An 11,713-nucleotide genomic window follows, 5' to 3' on the forward strand; every position below is an offset into this window, starting at 1 on the left:
TGGTTATAGACCCATTGATAATAGCTCTGGAGAGCATAACAATAAAAAAATAAATAAATAAAAAAACATCAATATAGGAGAAAAATTAAAACTGTAAATCAGAAGGCAGCACAGAAACACAAGTTATTGAATTTTCCATAAAATAACATCCAATTTTTTATGCTTATTTTTAAACACAAAAATCAATTGTATGGTGTGTGTTTGTTTCCAATCTTTCTGAGTTATTATTACTGTGTGAAACCACCGTTGGGGCTTGTTTGATTGACAACTACAGTATGAAGAAACTCAGAACACTTTCAGTGGTTCAAAAGTTTTCAGATCAGTGTCAGATTTCTTGTTTTTCTTGAGCTAAATCACTAAGCAGAAGACATAAAGGCAATCCAAGCAGAAGAGCTGATTTTAGACAGTCTGTGTGTCTCTCAGTGGTTTTATACACACTGTGGCTAACTGTGTTTAACAGCCAACTGCCAACAGATAACAGATTTGTCATCTGTGTAGCACTATAGTGATAAATTTGTCTCACACATTTGCCAATTTCATGGGAAAAATAAAGAATAAAAAAAGAAAAAAGCAGCTGAGCAAACAAGCTCTCCAATCTGGCAAACACATTAATGTTGAGAGCAAATGTCCCCGCCTGGCCACAAAGCCGGTATGTCCTCTGGGAAAATGATGCAGCTCTCGCCAGGCCATGACTTGTGTAGCGGCTAAATGTTCTCTTCTTTTTTTATGGAATGCTTGCCAGGTTGATTTACAGCATCTGGGTCAGGTTAATCACAGCGAGGGTTCCAGAGACAAAATTGTAAGTGAGGCAGTGAGTCATTTGCTCCCTTATTGCTGACCTCTGCTCCCTCGTTTTACTCCTCAAGCAAATTTTGGGGCTTTTCAGGGTAATGGCTTGTGGTACCGCAGTAAAATTACAAAGAAAATATCTTTTGGTCAATATGTCAGGTGGAACCCTTCAGTGCAACTGTGACTTATCTGGTTATTCGCTCTGGCTCCAGTTTCCCGAATCAGTTGGGACACGTTCCAATCAATTAGCTCTGCATTATGTTATGAGACAACGATTACTCTCATCCACACTCTGGACAACTAACCAGCAGGAAAAATGAGTCAATTCAACCTAATCCCACCAGAAAAGAAACATGTCTTTCTTCCCTTCAATAAAAAAAAAATGATTAATTTGTACTTTATATAGTGTTATTAAATCTTTATATTGGACGCTACAGAGCAAATGTGTCTCTGTTTTAATAGGGGCTTTAGAAAAGAAAAATTCCTGAAGACTAATTGCAGCTGAAAGCCATAAAGCACAGAGTAATGGTGAAACAGCCTCTATGTTTGCCCTTGTATTCACCTCATACTGTATCTGCTGCAGAAGTCACACCAAGTCTATTACAGGGGGCTTAATAAACCCTTAAAGTGCATTAAAAGTTTGTCCTCGAGGGAGACACGGATTCCTTTGAACGCAGTGAAGTAGGTATCTAACTCCAGGATTTGAGGAAATGCGTTCCGTTTTCCTGTTATGCGTCTGTCTTACCAGTCGGTTTTCAAGAAAAGCAGCCATATGTGCTGCAAGAAAGAAGACAGTGTGACATCTGCGATGTTGTTGGGTTACAAAAGAGATTTTCTGGGGAGAGGTTCTTTGCCATCTGGCTCTGTTGGACTGTTGGGAAATTATTTCAAGTGGAAGGTTTGTACGATTAGCACTCAGGAGAAGCTTTTCTTGGATTCAAGGTGTAACTTGTGTTACACAATTCATTTTCATGAATCAGCTGCTTTGCTCAAAGGCATTTATTTGATAAGAAATACAAATACGACTTGTGCTGTATCATCCAGAGGATAAAGTTTTTTAGGATGAGCTGTATGGCTGTCCATCTGGGGCAGCATGGCCTGGAAAGAGACGCAAGGCAAAAAGTTTACCTGTCTGTCGTGTCTTTTACCTGTTTGCTGTTGGTTACTGCTGGCCAGTTCATCCAATAAGATGTTTTTTTTTTTCTGTTGTGGACAGAGCATGGTATCTCATTCACAGCTTGTGGTTAAGCAAGTAACAGCCAATTATTTGTCTTCAATCAGACATTTAACCATCTCTAGTTTAAAAGCAGATTTTAAATTCAGTTTGAGATTTCGAAAACAGAGCAGATGGTTTGTATAGACCGGAAGGATGAGCTTCGTGTGAACGCAGGCAATGTGCAAAAGAAATGAGGAGGAAGGATTTCACCAAAATCCAATCTCAAAAATATGTTTATTGTTTCCATGAGCTTCATTAAGATTTAGTGTGTTTAAACGGTGAGCCTAATGGAATTAATAAGTTGAATTTGGTCTGTCTTCAGGCCACAAGAGATTTTCAAAAATACCCAAAGATTAAAAAGTTTAAAGGCTACATTGTCAAACTGCTCATGCTTGCTTTTGAAATGTTTTTTTTTTTTGCAGCAACAGTTTCTATTATTAATCTTTTATTTGTATTGTACCCTCAACACTTATTGCCTTGAGCATGTACAGATTGCATCTATGCTTATGTTCTTAATGCTCAGCCATTAACCAGCGTTCATTTCCGTTATGATTAACAGCTTCCATTCAGTCTCCTAATAGGGAAACAGGCTATTAATGCCAAGATGCTGAAAATCATCAGCTCAGCAGGAAATCCATTCAAAGGAAATGACTACCTGGACTTATATGTTACATTCCTGAGGTGTTTATTAGATATTCTGACAACTAAAAATCAGTATATTCAGTAAGTAACTCAATATTTTTATGTTGAAACTGATTAACTTAAGACTTGATGTAAGGTTTAAACACAGCAAGTGTCTAATTGGGAGGAACACTGTATGACGTTAAAACGTTGATATCCATGAAAAAGGCTCATTTAAACATACAGACTGGTAGAATTCACATAGCTAGGTAAAACACACGCACACACACACACCTATATTTAATTACACTTAAGCAGCTTTACCTATGACGATTTTTAATTCTCTGACACCTTTTAGAAATTATTTTGTCCTGTTGGTTATGGTGCTGATAAATGATGATGGTTTAATTGTATAATAAAGACAAATTCAACATCTGTCTCTCATTAAAATTAAGACAGTTTGAACATCTGGTGCTTCTACAAGTGGTGTTTTTTTCCCCTATGTAATACATAAATTATTTCAAATGAGTCTCTATGTTGTGGGGGCAATAAGTTTTGAACACGCCAGTGATTTGGTCAATTTAAATATTACTGATGGAAGTGTTGACATAAAACTCACATTGGATGTTGGCAACAACCTAAGTAAACAATAAAAAATAAAACCCACAAATGAAGTTTATGGGGGGAAAAATGTAAAGACAGAAAAGAAGCATTATACGTTTGTGAAAAAACATTTTTTGGTGCTGATTTCTCTTGTTTTGACCTTTTCCATGGAAATTGTCTTCAAATCTCATACATTATAATGGCTCATTTTCTGTGCTTTCATCTTGAGTTATCTCCATAGATTTTAAATTGGATACAAGTCAGTTGATTCTACCAGTTTTGTCTTCTGTTGCTGAAACCACTGAAGAGTTTCCCAGCCTGTGTGTCTGGGTTTTTTTTTTTGTCTTGCTTGGGAGAACATTTTATCTCCAGATTATTGTCAGTGATGCCTGATTTCGTTCCTTCAGTTGCACAGAGTCCTGCAGCACCACATGCTGTAAAACAGCCCACGCTGATGTTCCCATCTGCACTCAGCCTTTGGCAGGATGGTTCTGATGTGATGTACAAAAAAATGATGTGTCCCAAAGAGTTCAGCTTTATAAAACTCTATAGCAGTTTAGTAACGATAAACCTTTCATAGTGGCAGAGTTCCACTTTATTAAAGTAATTAATGGCTAATTTGTTTTGACTTCTTTGTACCTGGGTTTTTGTTTTTTTTTCTCCAACATCTGGTGCTGCTTAACGTAAACATATCTACTGTAAAAAATGTTCACATATTTACTTAAGCATCAACTTGTGCCTAAATATCAAATTTTCTTAAATATTAATGTAGAAAAAATAGTCCTAATTAGATCGATTAGCTGTGTTTTTTTCATGTAAACACAATTGATAAAGCTAAAAGTTATGTCCAAATTCATAAATATTGGAATGGAAGAAAATTCCTAAAATGAACATACAGAGTGAAATTTGATGCATCTCCTGTATCCTCTCATCAGTATTCACGGTGAAGCTTGTGTCATGAAATGCACTCGACACAATTTGCTATGCTCTAATTAACCAGAGACGAGAAAAACAGATAAAATCATTGCACTGAATATTGTCGCCATGATAAGTAAATATTCCTCAAAGTTTATTTATCTGACGCTGACCATCCGCTCAGATGTTGTGTCATGTAACTGATTTAGCTTTTTTTTGCAGCTTTGAGGAAGCAAAATGAAAAAAAAGATCTTGAATTAAACTCATTCATTAGGTTGACAGGATCCATAATGAATGCTGAACTGACGATATGCTTAAAAAATTGCTGAAGGATAAGAAAAACAAACTCTGCAGCTTTCTTTAGAGAACACACTGAGGTTCAAGAGAGTCTGTGCTGTACTTAGCAAAGAGCTTTATATTGAGAATGAAGGTTATTGTTGCTCTGTGCCCTCATGTTATCACTCACAGCCATCACAATATCAACTAAATCTTTGACAGTTGCGATGCAGGATGTTTGCAGACTGACTTCTTCCTGTCTCATCATTACCTGTGATTGGCAGCTATGTTATTAGCATTATGATAAGTGTGTCAGTCTGTGACTCAGACACACACTTGGCTGCATTTCATCTGATAGGATGAATATTATTACAGCGTTTGCTGGCAGAGTTGAGACATACGTCTACATCAGGATGTTCTTCCCGTCATTCAGGACTCAACTTGAGCGCTGACATCTTACTATTTGACAAAATCATAATAATAATAATAATAATACATTTTATTTGTGAGTGTCTTGACTTTCTGTAGGTCACCTCATAGCTCGAAAAAGCATCAAGGAAAAAGGGATTTTCAAGGATGTTTCAATTACTTTTTAAAGTAAGGTAAGGTAAAGTAACAGTTTAAGAAGATTTGATTTTAGCTTTGTAAAATTGTGCATTATCCTGCTGGAGTTAAGCACCAGAAGAAGGGCTAAAGGAAGAGCTAAAGTGTACAGATAAGACACATTACTGCACTTGAGTCACACATTTATTTTTACCTGAAGAGGGTCAGCGGACGCTGCGCCGAGGGGCGACCGGCTGTGGGCAGACGCTGCCATGTTGGACTGCGATGGCTGAACTTAGTTCAGGAGTAGTTTATGAGGTGAGTCAAACACTTTTAATATTATTCGCCATTCACACAAAAAGTCCTAAAATTAAGTCAGTGAAAAGTTTAACGAACAGCTTCCTTCACAAACCTTGATTTAGAATCAAAACGTCTGTGCAGACATCGTGTGACGGAGATAGAATCTGGAATATTTACACAGATCGATTGTTTTTCTTTTGGTTTTGTTGTATTTCATTTTAAAGTCTTCCTTTGAAAGCATAAAACTTGAAGAACATTTAAGCGGAAGTCACAGATTGAAAGAATAAGGTTTGCTTCATGCAAATATAAAGCAGTTGTGATCATGTTAAGAACTGATCAGTTTTGCTTTTCTTGTGAAATAAGGGAGAGTAACAGATGTGCAGCATCAGCAGAACAGTTTTAAGGCAAATAAGGCAGGAATGAAGTTTGGCGCTCACTGAAAGTGAACAACATGCCACATACAGGACATTAGACTAAACCACTTCTCTGCGTCTTTATTCTTATCCTTTGGAACTGTGTGCATTCATTTTCATTAATGGCAGACAAATCGTGTTTGTGAGGGATTTAATCTAATTGCATGTTCTGTTGAGGTCTGTGGTTTGTTATACAGCCGTGCCCTCCATCACTCAGAGAAATCTTTAGATTGAATTAGTTAATTGATTTAATTATTTTTGATTTAATCAATGACATAACTACAAAGAAACTGCCACAGTTTCTCAGCTTGCTAGGACCAATTTTCAGCATCCAAGTGACTCTGTTCAAACCAATCCATCTGAAGAATGGTCTGAATTATTCACCATATGACCGACACGGCTCCAGCATTTTGATTCATGAAGGTTTGAACTCGAGGGAGTAAGGGAGTGTCTTCCAACTTTTTCAAAATGTGCTCCACCATTTTATGAGATAATCAGATGCCAATGAAAGTTGGTATATGGCTACATAATAAATAAAATCGGTCATATTTGCCCAAATAGATGAAATGAGAACCCCAGCCAACAGAACAAGGCGTTATGCCACTTGCAGAACAGAATTAGTCAGAATTAGTCTCCTCTTAGCAAAATGTAACTAGTCGTTATGAATGCAGGAAGAGGGAGTGTGAATTGATGAACTAGATTTTTCATTTTGCAGCAGCATAAATACTTATTTATTTTCTATAAGAAGTAACAACAATTGGGCTACGCAGCGTGACTGATGACGAAAAAGATGGGACTAAAAGTAGCTCCTCTGAAACTGAATCTCCACTTTCTCCTAGGCTTGGTGTTTGCATGGTAGCGCAGCTCAGACCTAAAGGAGGTCAGAAAAGTAGTAGTTTACCTTTCCCATGAGACCTTGCATCTAAAGCGAGGAAAATATTTGTCAGATGGTTTTTAACTTATAGTAGATGGTGTTCGATAGCCATTGCAGTAGTTGTGTTCAGAATACTTCAGGCGAACCAGCAGCAAAATGAAATGGAAGCCAAGTTATGTACATTCACTCAATGCAAAACGTATTAAAACAGAAAGTGAGACTTTGCATCAGGGAGAAATATTACAGCAATAGAAAAAATAGTGAGCAGTTATTAAAAACAGCAGGTGTTTTTAATAACTTGTGCATTCAAAGAATTGGGTAATCTGAGTAGGATGAATAAAAAGATTTACAAAATGTATATTTGTGCAGAAATGAACAAACTGACTTTTCAGTGATGTTGGTGATTAATAGCCAACAGAATTGATGTGCTGCCAGTGTTTATAGCATGCCAAGGCAGTGAAGCGCCTCACACTCTCTGCTGCAGTCGCATTCACTAGCCTACATCCACCAGAGTTTACAGTGGCGCATTAACTGCGTGTTGCCTTGCAGCCTCTCCCTGAAGAGTGATCTTCCTGTGCATCTGGGCGTTGCTGTAGATTTGCTACCATGACATCGATTTTCTGCTGCTGTGCCATTTTACTTACCTATTACAGTATGTGCCCACATTGTTTCACTTCTGTTTTATCTCTGTTTTGAGCTTCCTGATTTAATCAGCTCTTTGAAGTCTACAAAGTGCTGATTGTCTGGGGCCATTTTCTGAATTTAGCCTGTGGTCAGGTTGTGCCTGAGCTGACCTTCACAAAGTGCCCACACAGCATATTTCTTCTTATTTTTGCCTTAAAGTAAAACTCCCCTGGCTCAGCCAAAGGAGTGGAAGATTGGGCTTCTTACTGTCAAGCTTAAAGAATGTTGATGGTTTTACTCTATTATTCATTACCCCAGAGTTGAACCAACATGCTGCAGCATGCTAATGTCTTAATCGCTTTGCTAGTGAGCACACAGACTGTGTGACATCTGTGAAAAAAGTGGCTTTGACAGACAGGTGAGGGACAGGTAGAAGGAGATATGAAGCTGCTGAAAGGAAAAGTAATTTGACAGACAAAGGTCACCGCAGCTGATCGGTGAATATGGTGTGTTAATGTCAAAGTTCTCAAACCGTGGAGATTAAAATGTTCAGTTTGTTTAGATCATCACAGAGCTCCAGATTTTAGTAAAATATGTTTGGAAATTATTTTTAAGTAGATTATACAGCCATAGCAGTACAACATCAGCATTTGATGGCATTTATTCCTGTATGCTTTCTTTCAATTAGTTTTTATGAATGTAGATGTAAACATTGTGTGGTCTTTACTAGGATCTACATTTAACTTCTAGAGACCCAAAACATTTGATTGAAGAAAAACCCTAAAATTATAACGCTGTCAATGAAAATCTAAGTACATAAGTGCATGGAAGGAGTGAAAGTGGCATCCAGGTACTACTAAAAATGTTTTGTATAAAGGATCAGCGTGAGCTGTGCTATAAAAGCAGGATTTGAGAAGGTTTGTTTTATATGTATTTTTTTGTTCAAGGTCATTGCAGACCCAATAAAACGACCTTGCAGAATCAGTTATGGCAGTCTGCAGAATATTTGGGTACAGCTGTTGCTTTGGCTGTGCACAAACCCAACATCATACCAACAACCGCACAGTTTGGATCACAGTTCTAATATTTTTCCAGCTTCAAAAAACTTTTCCCAGATACTCCAAAGTACGTACTGGGATTGCTCAAATAACTCAAACGGCAAGAGAAAGAAAGCCTCTCTTCTACCACAAAGTTTCCAAATTTCTCTTGGACAGACAGCACCAAAGTTCGAATGTTTGGACATAATCTTCTGTCAAACCATCTGTGACCATGAGTTCCATAGAATCCACAGTTACGCCACAAAACCCAGACAGAACGTTATATGTCATGATTGTTGCTGAAGGTGATTCTGGAATGAATTGATTAGGAACTTAGCAGGTTAATCAGCCACTTAAATAAGATCTAATGGAGCCTGCAGGCATGTAAAACATGCAGGACAACAGGGTTTCATTACTGGAGTTAGATATGACTGTTCTAGACAATACTGCAAAAAAGAAGAATTTTCTTTTTAACCCTCATTTTTGGTGGTAAGGATGACATGATATCTGCTGTATGCTTTATGCAGGTCAAATTTAAATTATTTTAGACCACGTCTTATCTTACCATTCCAGGAATTTATGCACAAAACCCTAGAATGCTAAGACTTGTTTTATTTTTGTTTTACCTTTAATTTACCAGCAATGGTGCGCAGAAAAACTGCATTTCTGCAATTTAAAGGAATGAACTGAATGCTGTCATCTAAAAGTTTATGCTTACATTAATTAGAAAAGCTTATTAAAGAAGCAATGAATGGAAAATACACAACATGCAGCACTGAATAAAGTGTTTATACGTAAAACAGGATGTGCTTCTCTCTCTTTTTTTTTTGTCCTTTAGAGACATTCCAGCCCAGGAAAGATGACTTATATCAATGCTTGAAGTTTTCTGTAACTCCAGAGAGGTGAAGTTTTCTTTGCTCATTCTCACCCCTACAGACCTGAAGCCCCCCAGCTGACTTTCAAGAAAAAATAAGATAAAACTAGAGATATGAAAACATATACATTCAAGTACTCTTCTGCTGGGATTTTGTTGAAAAATTCATAACCCGTTCAAGAAAAGCACATTGGTCTGCACCCTGTTCACTTGGAAAATACTTCACTTTGTTTTGCTGACAATTCAGCTGAGCTGGCCTTGGACGAAGCAGCAAAAAAATTGCTCAAGCACATCAACAACTACAGCAGAATTTCAGCTGACTCTGGTTTAGTGTCTTTCTGTGGTGAAAATCTATTTTTGAGGCCTTTAATGGATTCCTGCAATGACGTCTATTGATACACAGGGATGGATGAGTCGCTGTCGCTGCAGAAGAAAAGGAGGACAAAGACTTGAACTGATAATGTGAGTGGTCGACTGATTGTTTTAATCCCGGAGCTGACATGCTGCTTTAATTACTGCCACAGTGACTAAAACACAAAACTGGACTAAAACTTTAGTATTATTTAGGTATTGAATGAAGCACCATAACGGCAACACTGGACGCCTTCGTCCTTTCAGAATATTTCAAGAAGAGTATGACTTTTGCAGTTTTTAATCTTTTCTTTGTTCAGATAAAGTCAGCTGTCTGCCATGGGACATTTTGTACCTAATATGTAAATTTCCACTTATTTTGGTGACATTTTGTTACACATTTGATCATTTTCTCTAAGATCTAATCATCCTTTCAGTGTAGGGAATTTGCTAGGTTCTTCTGTGAATGTCATCTATTAGGTCTCGGTCACTCACATTTAACTTGGTTTGATAAGGAGCCAGAATTATCCACGATTAATATGAGCTGAACAACCCAGACAAAGACCACAACCAGAACCAGTGACAGCATCTGATTCACAGCTTGTTATTTGGTCGAGTCTGTGCAAGTTTAAATTAGAGATTCAAAATGAATTATTCTGCAACGCTATCTACTGAGAAATTCATTAAACAAAACCTGGGATTTGTAAAATCTTTGTTATCCTTCTTAGATGGCATAAATACAACATAAGATTGAAACAATCATAAAAAGCATCAAGATAAAATTTAGACCAAACTATTTTAGAGTAATAATGGAATATTCTAAACTGTTTAATTCATCTGAGTGTTCAAATTAATTAAATTACTATCAGGCTGATTTATTATTGCTTTCATTGTTTTAGATAAATGACATGAAAAATAAGTCCTTCACCCAGCTAACTATTCCTGCTTGTGTCTTGTCAAGCATTACTATTTTCAGATTCAATAGACTTTCCAAAATGGATCAAACTATAAATTCTGGTCTCTATCAGCAAATCAATAGCCAGGTTTTAATTTGACTGAGATTCTTTAGCATGACCTTGAAGAGACGTTTCCTTCTATAAAATCCTTTAAGATGGCTGAATTGGAACAATTCTAACCAATAATCCTCCACAGCAATCTAGAAGTTTCATCGCCATCACTTGATGACAGCTGTTGCCGCCAAGGGTGGCTCAATTAATTATTAGGTTGAGAAAGCAATTAGATGCTATGGAGATGTGCACCTGTGCAAAACAATGAGAGGGCAATGTTACTCACAAACCACCTCTGGATATCTCCAAACAGGTATACCCATCAATGCTCATTCATGCAAAACGCTGGCAGCAGATGAACACAGACAGACAGACTCTGAGGTGAGCTCCTGCCGAATGCTGCTTATTCATGCGCTCTGAAGACAAACAGGTTTCCCCTGAGGTACAGCACACACTTATCAATTTATGATTCTAAGCTCATCTGCTGCCATTAGGTTCACACCTGATCTTTTTCCTGTTTCCTGCCAGAAGCTGTAATGAATGAAGCATGAACACAATAGTTTATAAAAAAAAATTGACAGGGACATTCAAAGCTCCTCCTCACAAGAATGCTTGATTTTATTTGATTTTATACTTCAGAGTACATAACTCAAAGAAAATAAATAAAAAGAAAAACAATTAAAAGCAAAGTAGTCTGAATTGCTACCAACAGTTTTGTATGATCCAGCGCAAATATATTTAGAAAACTGATAAAAGCAACATCATTTTCAAAGTAAGCGATGTCCTAGTTAAAGGTCTGTCTCTGGTTGTGTAGTGAGAGCAACTGTCAGGGTTCGAGTTGCTCCGCGCAGCGCTGGGATGTAGCCCTGATGATAGCCTGCCAAATGCACAGGAAATAAAAGGAGCAGTAGGTTATTTTCACAGTAACAGTTCTGTTAAATTTACAGCCTTAAGTGTAAATTGATCCCCCATGTCAGTAACTTTCACCATCTATCTAAACCTGAAGACTTAATTACTTGTAATTTTGCCAATTTGCCATTGATGCTGTCAGTTTAATAGTCAAGCTGTGAATGAGTCTTAAAGTCTCTGTCTGGTCCAGATACACAATGTGTCTTAATCACAGCGAGGCCTTTTTCATCACAGCTCATAGGAAACAACCCCTGGTAAAAAATAAAAAAAAAAACAAAAAAACAAAAACCCACAGACTCACCCTTGGAAGTTGTTTCATTTTACTGCAAAATAAGATGAGAAATCAGCCATGATGCAATTC

General features: G+C 37.3%; 1 long non-coding RNA gene across 1 annotated transcript; it reads left to right on the plus strand.

Annotated features, from left to right (window-relative positions):
• The first annotated feature begins 8,376 nt into the window (after window positions 1–8,376).
• LOC129353347 (uncharacterized) lies at window positions 8,377–11,028 on the plus strand. Its single transcript, XR_008605007.1, has 4 exons — window positions 8,377–8,700; window positions 9,050–9,547; window positions 10,757–10,885; window positions 10,972–11,028. It is a non-coding gene; the product is annotated as an uncharacterized LOC129353347 (long non-coding RNA).
• Window positions 11,029–11,713: the final 685 nt, after the last annotated feature.

The sequence above is a fragment of the Poeciliopsis prolifica genome, unplaced genomic scaffold, assembly GCF_027474105.1.
Source record: "Poeciliopsis prolifica strain line A6 unplaced genomic scaffold, Auburn_PproV2 SCAFFOLD088, whole genome shotgun sequence".
NCBI lineage: Eukaryota > Metazoa > Chordata > Actinopteri > Cyprinodontiformes > Poeciliidae > Poeciliopsis > Poeciliopsis prolifica.